General features: G+C 37.9%; 1 long non-coding RNA gene across 3 annotated transcripts in view; it reads right to left on the bottom strand.

Annotated features, from left to right (window-relative positions):
• Positions 1-285: 285 nt before the first annotated feature.
• The window catches only part of LOC307163368, a 20,206-nt gene continuing 4,907 nt past the window's right edge, over positions 286-15,584 (bottom strand). For all 3 annotated transcript variants that reach the window (XR_013822057.1, XR_013822058.1, XR_013822059.1), the window contains one exon: positions 286-1,197. This is a non-coding gene — a long non-coding RNA (uncharacterized lncRNA). The remainder of the gene's footprint in view (positions 1,198-15,584) is intronic.

Genomic DNA, 15,584 nt, shown 5'->3' with positions numbered 1-15,584 from the left:
AAGAGTTGCTGCTACAAAAAGACGTAAAATGCTGCACAATGAAGTGTGTGATTCTGATTATGATCAAGAGGCACATGAATTAAAAAAAAAATACTGCTGTTCACGGATAAATCGTTCATAATAATAAATTAAAAAAAATAAAGAATGTTCCGTTTTGATTTCATGACTTTAACATTTTATTGCATACTTTTAGTCCAAAACAGTTTTATGGTTTTCCAACAAAAGGCAGGGAACTGTTATTCACAGGAACCCTTGAGGCACATTAAGCCCACACAGAATCTGCACCCACAGAAAGATCATCAGATTTCCACAAAATTCAAACATTCGCCATTCACAAAGTCATTTACTGTACATCCCTCACTCCTTATGCGTTTATTAAATATTTTGGCAAACTAAATATACTTTCATCTGCCTAGTTCTCTCAGCTACATTTATCACATTTTCCAAGTTTATATGCATCTTATTAAAACATGGTTGGGTAAGTAACTAACTAAATGTATCAATGCTTCTAATGTTACTGTTGTTTTGTCCCAAAAATAAGCAACTTTTCTCAGCAATTATCAGTATACAATGATAAAATGCTGCATCACTGTTTCTGTCACACTGTATCGCACGTGTGTTTCTTAATGACCTTTAACTTCTTGAGCATTTGCTCTCTATTTTGGTCCCGAAACATGGAAAATATTTACAAGGAACCCAAGGGAATAAATTGTAACTTGTATCTCTTCTGCCCTCTCGTCTTTATTGATTGTACAAAGGCGTGTCCTGGATTAATTACATTCAGATTAACTCAATCTGATTGGAGGTTTGTTTTTGCATGTAGGCAACATTTATCTTCATTAAACAGTCATTTAATAAGTCAATTAAAGTGACTCGTGAGACACTCATGGATGTTTTACAGCATTTATAATTCCTGCCCCCGTCGTCACGTTCTGTTCGTTTGATATGAATACCTCTTCAAGCTCTCTTCATCATGGCATGTTATCTTGACAAATGCGGCTCTCTTAGTCAGTGAACTGATCAATAAGCAGAAATCAGGTCGAGTTAAAGTGATTTGCATTGGAATCAGCTTATCTGAGGGTTGAAGCAGCTCTCAGTCCGCAGGTGGTTTCATTTCTCCCTCGGTGATAAGGGCGCCATCAATTACAGGAATCACAGCGAATTTATTCCCTCGCCGTGCCTTCGCTCGCCGAGTCGCTATTGATTAGAAGCAAAATGGAGACATTCAATTATGGGTAATTGGGTTTGATTAACATATGCAGTATGAGACTGGCGCGCTCCACAGGGACGACATGTCGACAACAGCGACAATGTGACAATCAAATACTGCATCAGAGACTTGTGGCCTGTGCAGAACATTGATCAAACACACACCGCGGGGCTCCAGCGTTTCACAGAAGCTAAAGGATGAGCTGTAGAAGGATTGAAGATGTGAGCAGGATCAGGTCATCAGGTTTGAAGTGACACTGTGAATGAACTCGACACAAACTCCAGGATCGTAACCCTCTGGTGCTGTTCGATCATTTTTGACCAATTTATATTTTAGATTTACTATGGGGAATGGTGATAGAGGAGTCAGCCCTTGTTTAGATTCGTGGCTTTGATTTTCTCACAGCTTTAGAGTAAAAAGTTTTGGAAAATACATATTTCATATAAAAATTGAAAATGTTATTTTTGTGCATTTTTTCATAACAATAAATGTAAAATGTATTACAGTTTAAAAAAAAAAAAACTTTGGTAACACTTTATCCTTGTTACATATGTTACATGAACTTACCATAGTAACAACAGTAAATTATGCATAATTACATGTAACTAACCCTCAACCAAACCCTAACCCTATAGTAAGTACATGTAGTTGCTTAATATTACTCAGTAATATATAATTACACTGTAACAATGGCACCTTAAAATAAAGTGTAAACAAAACTTTTTTTAAGTTGTCTTTAAGTTGGAAATTTTGTTGTCAGGTCTATGCTCAAAAAGTGAACAAATGGATTATAACTACTTTATAAATATAATTAAGCACCATAAAATAACCTAAAAATACAAATAAATTCATAAAAAATATTATCAAACTAGAATATAGTACAATCATTTCATTCAAAATATTAATACTAATAAATGTTGGTTCACAATCCAAGTTCCCTATAAAACCAGGGGTTTTCAAACTCTTGATGTCCAGGACCCCTGAATTTGATGAGGCCCTAGAGACCACTTTATAAAAACCGTAAGAGTCAATAAAGTCAATATTGTCAGTATTTTAGATATTATATACAGCACTACTTTTGACAATTTTGTGGTCAGTAAAGAAATGAATACTTGTATTCATCAAGGATGCATTAAATTGATCAAAAGTGACATTAAAGACATTTATAATGTTACAAAAGATTCTATTTCAAATAAATATAGTTCTTTTGAACTTTCTATTCATCAAAGAATCCTGAAAAATAAAATGTATCACGGTTTCTACAAAAATCTGAAGCAGCACAACTATTTTCAACATTGATAATAATCATAAATGTTTCTTGAGCATCAAATCATCATATTATACTGGTTTCGAAGGATCATGTGACACTGAAGACTGGAGTAATGATGCTGAAAATTCAGCTTTATCACAGGAATAAATTACACTTTACTATATATTCACATAGAAAACCGATATTCTAAATTGTAATAATTTTTCATTGTTTACTGTATTTTTGATCAAATAAACGCAGCCTTCGTGAGCAGAAGAGACATTTTTTTCCAAAATATCAAAACTATTTGACCGGTAGTGTATGCAATATCATTTGCAGTCTTTTTTCTGATGTTCAAATGCGTTCTCCTTGGACTGAAGTGACGTGATTGGTCTGTTTGGCTTCATGACTCAGAACTCAAACCCACTGTCTCACCGTGTTTCTCTCTCTCTCTCTAACACTGGTCGTTCCCACTGTTTTTTCCCCATTCACGGCTGCTCCATCAGCAGATGATCGGCACAGATGCCGAGAGCAGGTGTATGTATATTTCAGCAGCTCAGAGGCCGGACATGAAGAACTTACACGAGGACACAGCACTCAGGAGACACACACACACACACACACACACACAGTCAATCCTGCCATACAGATGCTGGCTGTTGACTCTCATTTGTCAGACTGTTTTCGCCTGGAGCTCATGAAAGGTCAACATGCATGTTCACATGTGTTCCTGCGTCTGCTGGGAGACAGACTCAAAACCACCACAGTTTTGTGGAGGAGGGAACTGAAACTCCAAAAGTTAATGCCCCAATTCATAACACAGTCACTTGATCTAGGGTATGTTTACATGACAACTTTCTTTTATTTATTTATAAAGGGACCACGTAGAATTTTTAACATAAATGTTTCCATTTCATGTATTGTACCAGATTTAGCCAGATTTAGCCAGGTCAACACTAACATAACATTACAGACAATACCTATGGGTTCACATACAATAAAAACATACATACACACACATACTATCAGGGTCACAAAAAAAAAAAAAAAAAAAAAAAATTAATTAAACTGCAACAATCTCAATGTTTACAGAGTTGGTTCAATTTAAAAAAAATAATAATAATTTTAACTTCAATTTAAAAAGACCAAGAGATTTACACCCTTTTATATCCCCTGGTAGGACATTTCACTGATTATAGCTTTCACTGCGAAAGAACGACGAAAGGGAACCAGACAATTCCTCATGGATGATAATCTGGTAGATCTCACAGAGTTTTCAACGATGTACTAAACATGGAAACGTTTTTCCTTTGTGTTTTTTTAAAACTTTCTCAAACAGACGACAACATTGTAAAAATGCTCCCTGTTCACACAGCTCCATTAAAATGACTAGAAACGCTGTATTATTCATGCCACTGTGCAAAGAAACAGGTGACTATAGACACGTAATGCGCATGAAATTCACGTTTTTGTAGTTTACACGGAGACGATAACGCTATAGTTTTCAAAAACTTGCACTTTGAAACCTATATTTTCAAAAGTTTGCTTTTTCACGCCTCCAAACGAACAGCCAAAATGCATAAATTTTCCCGTTATCAGTTGAAAATGGTGTCATGGGGTCCATAAAACATTTGAAACAAAACCTGGACTGAATTCAGCTGGATAAATGACACCTCGATGCCTTATAGCTCAATCAAATTCATTTCATAACTGAGTCATTTCAAATGTGACTTGGCGTTAATTTCTTCAGATATTTGGCGTATCACACATTGTCACTAGAAGTGCCACTTGTTGCTCATTTACTCTTTACTTAAAGCCTTTATATATAATGCATTATAAAAGTATTTAATGCATTCATTATTCTGTGTAATGCACCTTATAAAACACTGTATGGTATCATGAATAATTGTAACCCCAGGTATAATACACTATAATACCTCACTGTCACACCTTGAGAAATTAATGGATTAAAACCTGGTTTCAGATGTAACAATGAATCTGCAAATATTATAATGCATTTTAACTGTGGTTGCAATTATTTATGAAAATATATAATGCATTACAATGTACATTATGAATACCTTTATAATGTATTATACACAAGTAAAGTGTATTTTAAACAGGATTTTTTGTAGGAAATGTAAGTGGCGCTTAGCAATCCTGCCATATAGAGAAGCTTCTCAACATCCAATCATCTGCACATTAATAAAATCAAGCCCTGACTTTCATTTTATCCCCCGTTAAATATCCTGTTACACGGATGTAAAATTGGTCACTATAAGTAACTTTGCAAATACAAGTCAACTAACTCTCATTAGAGCATTAGTAGACTGTCATATCTCCAGTTTTGAAGTTTAGGAAAGAGCCGTGTTCTCCAGCCGCCACACCACTGAAAAACTACAGCACTCGCTTTTCATCGCTTACAATGAAAATCAAGGAGATCTTTATCACGGAATAGAAGACTACTGACATAAAATGCATATCAATATCAATATCTGGGAATAATATGTCTAAGTAAGATTATACTTAAATGCTTAGTTTTATAATCAAAGCTCTGTAGTTTTAAAACATAATGAAATGCAACACAATGATGATTGAGAGATGAACAAATAAACCTTCCTCGAAAGCCTGATGATCATATTTGATACTTGCATTTGATTTTACTAAAAAATGATGTATAGATAATCAAGTAATCCTGCTTCAGTCCAGTAAGTGTTCATCTTGAAATACTACTAACTCATTTTTACGTTTCTTTGATAAAAATCAGGTCAGATTTGACACAGAAAGACTCGTGAAGCTCGAGCTGAAGGAGGACGTTTGTACAATCATACTAAAAGACTTGGTAACACTTTACAATAATAGTACATGAATAATCATGTACTAATACCTGAATTAATAATTACTTTACTATGAACTAATGATGAGTTAATACATGTATTAATGAGGTACTAACCTTAATTACGACATGAGTATCATGAATTCCTACATGAATATACCATCTTAACTACGCGTTAGTACATGCTTGTTAATTAATGTATTAATTAACATTTCGAGGTAAAGTAAATCAAACATGCTCTAGATCAGAAGAAAGATTAAAAGGGCACAATGTTAAATTGTTCATAAATTTGACACCATCAATTGTCACATACATCAGTGAATGACTTGGAAAGTAACATGAATTCATGACTTGTTAATGTATCATAATGTCATGACTTTACTTGGAGGGGCACATCATTACTAACTCATCATTAATTACTTGGAAAGTAACATGAATTCATGATTTGTTAATGTATCATGTAATTTCTTGTCTTGGCCCTCCAAGAGTAAATCTTCAAAAATATATCAATTACACATGTTTTATACATATTCAGCTCTTCTAAATCAGATATCATTTGGTGCTTGTCGGTGGTTTGTATAGAAGTGGAAGAGCAGAGGTGCTGTGCCTGAATTTAGATGGAGAAGGAACTGAACGGTAGGAAAAAAGTGGACAGATTTTGAAGGGGCAATAGTGGCCCCAAAGAAGAGCCAGCAAACAAGACTAACATCCGACTGCATTATGATATAAAGACAGTAAACAAATCCAGAAAATAACCATCATCTGTGCTATCACTGATTTTGATTTTGAAAATTGCATCTGTTTAATGAATATGCTAGTGTATAGGTATTTTACACTTGAAGGCAGCAGTGGAATCACTTAAAACGGAATGTGTGTTCAATGAGTAGGTTTAATATAAATATTTCAAGACATCTTGTGTCATTCACTGATGTATGTGACAATTGATGGTGTCAGATTTATGAACAATTTAACATTGTGCCCTTTTAGTACATCTTTCTTCTGATCTAGAGCATGTTTGATTTACTTTACCTCGAAATGTTAATTAATGCATTAATTAACAAGCATTTACTAACGCGTAGTTAAGATGGTATATTCATGTAGGAATTCATGATACTCATGTCGTAATTAAGGTTAGTACCTCATTAATACATGTCTTAACTCATCATTAGTTCATAGTAAAGTAATTATTAATTCAGGTATTAGTACATGATTATTCATGTACTATTATTGTAAAGTGTTACCAAAGACTTTAATTGCTCATGAGAAGGCATGTAGTAGATTGTGCGAGACAGGTTTTGATCATTCGGAAGGCACTCAAATATGATCCAGTTGTTGGCTCTACAGGGTTAACTCTCCTTCATCCTCTCATCCGAGTGATTAGGCATTGTAATTGCGCTGAGCAGGACTGTTCCTCAGTGAAATATTAAAGAGGGATTGAGCTACGCCTGATGAATCTTGCAGTGTTGCTGTAATGAGCGCTGGAGATCGGGAGAGTCTTCCAGCGTAGGCCAAGATCTCTCAGGAAACACCAGATTTGATGAGTTTGTGAGGAGCGCTCGGTCTAAACCACTGTGAAACACAGGAAAAACTTCTTTAAAGCTGCAGTGTGTAGTTTTTCCTCTTTGTCGCCATCTCTGTTCGAAATCTGCAATTGCAATTATTTGCAGATTTATCAACTTTACGTGGGTTGTGCCTCGGGGCCCAATGTCTCTATCAATAAGCACTTGTTGCTTATTAAACCTTTACTTGAAGCCTTTATATAGAATGCATTATAAATGTATTTTAATGCATTAATTATGCATTATAGTACACTATAGTTGTCACATGACCTTGCATATTTAATTTAGCAAGTGCTGTTCAAGTATCTCAAAAATAAACAAGGCTATCTTAAAAATTTTAATCCCATTTTGTGTAAAATATTTCTTCATTTAACTTGAGGCTGTGCATTATTTTATCATGGGTATATTCAAAAATAGTAGCATTACCAGTGATATTGCCTCAGGAAACAGAAGTGCAGTGATGCAGCATTTGATAGTGTGTTGGTTTGTTTTCTCAGACTACAGAATACAGAGACGAGAGACTCTGAAGTCCGCTTGAGTGTTTCATGTTTCTGGTTGGGTTGAAACAATAGCTGGGAGACCCTAGAGAGGGAGGATTTACACAGATGCTTGCTGAACGCATTTATCAAACACATGCATGCAGACGTGTACAAATGCACACATATACACTCTCTCTCACTCGCACACACACACATCAATCTTTACAGTTTATTCTAGATTCTGAAGGCTTGTTCATATATCATTTCCCTGATTTATGAAAAAAAAAAAACTATAAATATGAAGATTTATTTATTACTGATATATCTGTATAATGTATGTATATCAGTATAAAGTTCTAATATTTGAGGGTGGTGTGTATTTATGCGCTGCATTGTTATTATAGTTGCTCTGAGTGACATGCCAACCTCAAACTCTATTTGCATAAAGTGTGCGTCATCCTCAGGAGTATGTCAGGTCACAGAGGTGTATGTAGTTCCCTATGTAGGCAGTAGACAGTGAGGCAGCTCACTAGGCTCTGGATCGGAGCCTCTGTTTCTCTCCATGAGGCCAAACTCACGCTGAGCAAAACCTACACTCTCTCCAGGAAGAGCTTCAGGTGATCTGTCTTACAAAGAACCATGACGTGTCATCTTTGAGCGTTCATACCAAACCGTGAACATTTCTCTCAGAAAGACACATCACATGTCTCTCCTAAAATTCTTTATGAAAAACATGTTGATGTCACAGCTGAAAAAAATATTTGGATTAAAAAAATAATCATAAATATTAGTTTATTTAAATTAGTATAAATTAATGAACGCATGCATGAATGAATTAATAAATTAATGAATTAATGAATTAATGCATGAATGAATAAATGAATGCATGAATCAATGCATGAACAAGTGGATGAATGAATGCATGAATGCACGAATGAATGGATCAATGAACGAACAAACGAAAGAGAGAAACAACGAGCTAACGAACGCAAGAATGCATGAATGAATGAATGCATGAATGAACGAATGCATGAACGAATGAATGAACGAATGAATGAATGCAGGAACGAATGCATGAATCCATGAATGAATCAATGCATAAACAAATGCAAGAATGCATTAATGAATGCATGAATGAATTAATTAATGAATGCATGAATTAATTAATTATTGAATGCATGAATGAATAAATTCAGGAACGAATGCAAGAATGCATGAATGAATGCATGAATCCATAAAGGAATGAATGAATGAATGAATGAATGAATGAATGAATGCATGAATGCATGAATGCATGAACAATTGCAAGAACGCAAGAATGCATGAATGAATGAGTTTTCTCCCAAAATGTATTTATGCATTCATGCATACTAATTTAAATAAACTACTGTGTTTAAGATTGTAAACGTGACCTGCAGTTTCATGCAGTGCGACCCATAGACAGAATCTGACGAGAAACGTTTGGGTTCAGACTGATCTTGTTAAATCTGTGCAAGGTCTGAAACATTGTTGAGATCTCCTCTGAAACTCATCCGAGATTACTGGAGTCTTTGTTTTCAGGGGAAACATCTGGAGGCTTCAGCAAAAGTCTGTATTTAATGTGACTGCCGGCCGTCTCCACAGCACACACACACACACCGGAGCGCAGAAAAGCGTAAAGAGAACGAACGCTCAGCTGACTCTGACGAAGGCACTGCTGCACAATGCATCATGGGAGCGTGTGGTCGCAGCGCAGATGACCCAGAATATTTTCTGCTGACATTCCTCGGAGGCGAGGAAATTTGTGTGCAAGCTAAAACTGGGTTACATAACATCATCCTAATATAGTCATGCAGGTACGGTTTCAGAATGACTTATAAACAGCACATACCTGCTCGCTTCTCAAAAAACACAATCACCGCAATATAAAAACCCTCTGCGATCTAGCTGAGATATTGGCCTGTTAGTGTTTATGTAGATTTATTTCAGATATGCGTGTATGAGGTAAAGATGCTCTGATCTGTCACGGAAGTCTAACAATCAAGGTAAAGTAAGTTTGTTCAGTGTCAAAATACTTGTATCGCAGTGTTATATGAAAGTCTGTTTGTTTGCACTTCAGGGTTAAAAAAGGTAATTGTGATAATTTTTGAAAAAGTTTATAATAAACTTTACCTTTTGTCACAAATTTCACTTGTGTAGAATGAAGGTGCAATTATGAGAAATTAAGCCGCAATTGAGAGATAAAAAGCCCAATTATGTGAATGCAGCCATTGTGAGAGCTGTCGTTCTAACTACATAACTTTGCGATGCTGTTTGCAAATGTTCGTTAAAACGATGGTTTCGGGAAACACAGACTCATTGAACTATGTTGTTGGTAACGACGGAACTTGCGAACATAGTTGGCTAACGATGCTTTCAGGAAACGCATCCCTGTTTAGTTCCTGCCTCTATGAAGCCCCTCCTTCTGAAAAGCACACTGTGCTCTGATTGGTCTGCTGGAGCAGTCTGTTGTGATTGGTCAAGCGCTTCGAGTGTGTTTGGGAAATGTCCCGACCCTTACCATAACCATCAGTTTATACACACTACTAACTAACTCAACCAGGCCCCGCCCCTTTATTCTGCGTATTAATTATTTAAATTGTGACGTGTTTGTTCCCGGAAGAAATCTCAAGACTCAAGGGAGTTCAGAAACAGTGACACTGATATAGAGAAGAACTCCCACTGGAGGGACTTTGTAACTTTGACGAACTTTTCCATGCTCAAACAGCAACATTACACACTAAAGAAAGTTGAACATGGGGGGAAAAAAAGCATAAAAGAAGAAGCTGATAAATAAACCAACATGTGCAGGTAAAATCGTGCCCGAGCCGAGAAACCTGCGGTTGGCCATAGATGTGCTCAGCGAGCGTGAGGACGCGTGTCCCACAAGTGCATTCAAACAGGCCAGCAGAACTGTTGAAAGAGCAATAAATGTTTCAGGAGGAAGAGCTTTTAAAAACACATCCAGCAGCTCTGGAACTTAACTTAATAATTATTTAAAAGCTTGTGTACATGAGTGTGTTGCCACAATTTAGAGTCTGAGTGTCTGTGTGTGTGTGTGTGTGTGTGTGTGTGTGTGTGTGTGTGTGTGTGTGTGTGTGTGTGTGTGTGTGTGTGTGTGTGTGTGTGTGTGTGTGTGTGTGTGTGTGTGTGTTTCAGAGAGAGATTGCAGTGTAATTGAATAGGACAGATACATGCACCGAAGAACAATTCCCCTCCTCCAATCCCATCAGCCCCGAGCATCATTACACACATGCCGTGTTCGGTAGGGAAAATCGGCTGCTATAATTTCCATTCAGAGAGACGGGAAAAGGCACTCTTGAGCGGAAAGCATCGGCGCGGCTCTGAAGCTGTGAAACTGCAGATCAGTGCTTAAAGCTCTTGCAGTGTTTGCTGCTATTCTAGCATTGAACTGCATTTAGCCTTTGCGTAGAAAGTAGTAGACCTTTAAAGTAGTAGAAAGATGAATATGTTGCAATTAACATATGGTCATATACAGATATATACATATATATAAAGATCAGAGAACGTTATGACTACCCAACTACCACATCCATATGAACTATAAATCAATTCTCGCATAATATTTGTGGGGGAAAATATCAAAGACAAAGGTGCATGTTAAAACAGGGGTGTTTGTGAACTGATGACGTGTCTTGATTATAATAATTAGGCCGATCTAGCTTAGACACGCAGACGCACCATGAGGCCGATCCTGCATATATGGGAAGATTCCCGCAATGGGAAGCAGTGGGATGGGGAAAGCCGCTGTTGACGCTGTGAAACTGCAGATTGGTGCTTAATCAAAGGTCTCATGGTGTTTGTTTATTTCTAGTGCTGGTGAACACATTACACAGAGCATTAATTGCTCGGGCAGCGGCCCAACACTAACCGGCAGGGACACGCAAACACTCCCAGCAAACGCTCATCCGATCAACCAGAGAACGAGAGGACAGCGCTGCCACAGGCCTGGCCCACGGGATCAACAGTCCACAGATCCTCGTGTCACACACACACTCGCACATGCAGATGTGGCGATGCATTTACACATCAACCATTTAATCAGCTGATCGGTTTCCCACTGCCATTTTATCCCTTTAAAGTCAACAGTGAATGGCATTCAAGACCCATTTTACTTTTGCATTGCAATGCATTTATGAGTAAATGAATCTGCAGAGATCTTAATCATATTAACCAGCATTAAACTGTTAGTCAATTTCAAAGGGAACGTATGAACTTAAGATGGGTAACTTGAATACAAGTCGCTTTGGATAAAAGCATCTGCCAAACACTTGAAGGTAAAATGCATGAATGTAAAACTTGCTGGATTACCAACAGCAGACTAAAAAAAATTCACACACACACAGTTGTCGTTGCATAATGCAGACTGTTTTACAATTATAGTATGCAGTAAACTGAAGTCTGTACTGCACCGTATTCACAGTAAGCCATTCTGAACTATCTCCTACTGCTATATCATTTTTTTTTTTATTAAAAACAGTTCAAAGTATTTTGTGTCTCTTCAGTAAATGCATGAATGACTGAAGCATGAAGTGTTTCCGCTATTTCACCCGACATCATTTCTCTGTTTTCATGACAGCTGCTTTGAAATCGGAGGTTCGCTTGTGGATTGCTCTCCTAAAATGGACCCTTTTCACCCACTTCTGGCGGGCTGTGAGCTTGGGAAGATAATCTGTTATTATTAGTGAAAGCAGAATTGTGTTTTTACGCTGTTTTCATGTCACACCAAACACAGAATTGCCTTTGGGGCTGAAGCTGCAATAAAGATAAATTAGAAATAGATTGCAGAAACTGTTTCCATCCATAACAGTGACTTTGTTTTATTTCATTTTGTGGGAACACTCACTAGGTTACGTTCCCTCCTCCGCACTTTCAGGCTGGAGGTTTTTCCTCTCGGTACATTGTCACGGTTTCTGCGCGAGCCCTGTGGGCTTCATCAAGAGGCGCTCTGCAGTTTCGCATTAATCAGCGCAGTCGCACGCTCTCACAGGTACCGCTATCACGCTTCTCCTACCAATTACACCCGGGCCACCGTCCGTTCATGCCATGAGAAGGCCCTCGGCCAATCGGACGCCGGCGTGAAGCACAGGGGGTTCCTCGACAGTCACCTGACCGCTGTGTAGGACACATGAGGACACTGGGAAGGACGGTGCGTTTGCGCACGTCTGGGGAATGGGATAAAAATACTGAGCTGACAAGCCAATTAATCAGCTTTCAGGGCACTGCGGTGTAGAGCATCCTCCAAAGGGCACCGGGACACTGTCTCTTTAAGAAGAAACCACTCTGATGCCGAAGCTTTTGCTTAGCTAATGCGAATAACACTGGTAAAAATTAAGCTTTTTTTTGCAGCAATGCCAATAGAAGAACTATGTTCTGTATTTAAATATATGTATATATGAAAAATGAAATCTCTGCTTAAATTGCGACCTGATTTTCTCAAAATTGCAACTTTATTTTCTCAAAATTGCAACTCTCAGAATTGAGACCTTATTTCTCAGATTTGAGACTTTTCTTCCCAGATGTGCAGTTTTTTTCCCAGATTTGTGACTTTATAACTTTATTTCTCTGCATTGGACTCAATTCTGTGAAAAATTCTGAATTGCAAGATACAAACTCGCAACTGCAAGAAAACAAGTCAGAATCTTTGAAATAAAAGAGTTCTTAAAGTTCTTAAAAGAACCATTTTTTCTGAGTGTGAAGAAGCTTCATTCTATATAACCTTTTTCCATTATAAATAACCTTTTGTGGAATGGAAAGGTTTTATATATGGATACCATTTTTTTTTTTTTTTTTATCCAAACGTACAGAAATGTATGCGCACACAGAAGGCCTATGAATACAGATGAGCGGACAGATGTTACAGTGGCATTATGAAATATGCACTTGTCCTCCATTTCTGATGACTTGAGAGATTGAAGACGACATGACAACCTCTCTACTAAGTGAATATAATGAGCATCTGATGCTTGATGGATTTTACAGTGCATTTCGTTTTTAGGAGTGCACCAAAGCGATCCTGACAATGGGACACCCCTGGAATGAGGACTCCCTCAGCAGTGCACTTACTACAGGACAGGACTGAGCTACTTCGTCAAGTTACAAGATCTCAATAAAGTACTTCAACTAAGTCAAGCTACCCTTTTAGAAAAGTAGTGAACGACAGCACAAGCCACTGACAGAGCAAACACTGCAGTGTTTATCCGTCACAAAATGAGGATCAACATCAACGGCATGCAATAAACAGAACGATTTGCACTCAAAACTATAAAACAACATTTATATAATGTCACGGTGACAAACGGCAGCATTGGAATAAAAAATGTATTTTGTAAATTTATTAGAACATGTAATATTTAATGATTTAAAAAAAAATCATGTTTCATTCACACCAATAAGACGTTAAATTTGCCTCATATTTTTCAATCTTGAACACATTCACTTTGAAATGCTTCATTTGAGAGAGAGAGAGAGAAAGATTTTAGGGCAGCATTTTTACAACCTGTTTGCTGGGCTTTTGTTTTTTACATGTTTCTTTAGTGTGTAATGTTGCTGTTTGAGCATGAAAAAGCTCTGCAAAGTTACAAAGTCCCTCCAGCGGGAGTTATTCTCTATATCAGTGTCAGGAGTTTCTGAACTCCATTGTAGTCTTGAGTTTCTCAAGAGGAGAGCTGCAACAATGGAGAACATGGGGAAAAAATAAGGTGTTATTTATACATGCACAACACACAAAATGAGCTAAAACTTAAATGAACCAAGTATAAAATCACACATAGGCTATAGTGGACTGGACACTCTTACTCATATACTCTTCAGTCGTGTGACGGCTCTAGAAGTGTCTCTGTCTCCCTGGACGCTGCACGTGTTAGTGAACCCGGGATGTGTGATTTGAGACACACACTTTGACTCCCATCCATCCCTTCTTTATATTCTCAGCCTTTTGCATTCAAAGAGTGAAGCTGATGGGAAATCTTGAGCACTGCACAAGTACTGGCTAAAATCAATCCCCTGTTTCACATTCAGGGGGGATTTTGAGAGAGCCGGGAAAACCGACAGCTGGCTGAAAAATCCAGCGCTGGCGCTTGTGTTTCCATCGCGGCGTCTCCCCTGTCAGAGCGCTCTCGAACGAGCCCCTGAAATAAATGAAAGCAGTTCCACTCTGCTGACTGTTGCTGCCTCTATTCCCAGGCTTGATTTAGTGCCACTTTTTTCTTAATGGACTGTTTGTGAGCCTGGCTTCAAACCCGCAAGAACCCACCAATCACGACTCGCTCGCCGCCGACCTCGGAGACGCTTCACGACGGCAGATACACACGCAGCGTTTGTTAGCGGTCTGTACCCAACGTTATTAGCATGAAACGACACGTATGATTACTGGTCTTTTCTTTTAGCTCCTTCTCTAACTACTGATTACTGTGACTATACAGTGCAGTTGTGCGGTGTAGTGGTTAAAGGGATAGTTCACCCAAAAATTTTTATTGATTTACTCACCCTGAAGCCATCATAGGGGTATATGACATTCTTCTTTCAGACGAATACAATCAGAGTTATATTAAAAAATGTCCTGGCTCTTCAAAGCTTCATAATGGGAGTGAATGGGTATATATATATTTTTTAAGTCCACCAAAGCACATCCATCCCTGATAAAAGTGCATCTATCCATCATAAAAGTGCATCTATCCATGATAAAAGTGCATCCATCCCTCATAAAAGTGCATCCATCCATCCATCATAAAAGTGCATCTATCCATGATAAAAGTGCATCCATCCATCATAAAAGTACATCCAAAAGTGCATCTATCCATGATAAAAGTGCATCCATCCATCATAAAAGTACATCCAAAAGTGCATCTATCCATGATAAAAGTGCATCTCTCCATCATAAAAGTGCTCCACACTGCTCTGGGGGGTTAATAAGGCCTTCAGAAGTGAAGCGGTGCGTTCGTGTAAGAAAAACATCCATATTTAAAACTAAAATAACTGCTTCCGGCAGATGACAGTATGCAACGATTTAAGGCAAAAGAGTAACACTTGACCCGACGCACAACGTAATGACGGACACGGTTGCCCAGCCCTGTGTTTGAACCGCGCGAGGCGTCAAAGCTTACGCTACTCCTACATCTACGTCATACACCGTCAAGTGTTACTCTTGTGGCATAAGCCGACTTACATAGACCGTCTGCCGGAAGCTAGTTATTTTAGTCGGTAAAATAAA

This window comes from Squalius cephalus, assembly GCF_949319135.1.
Source record: "Squalius cephalus genome assembly, chromosome: 8".
NCBI classification, from domain to species: Eukaryota; Metazoa; Chordata; class Actinopteri; order Cypriniformes; family Leuciscidae; genus Squalius; species Squalius cephalus.
This window is presented reverse-complemented; position numbering and strand designations above follow the sequence as displayed.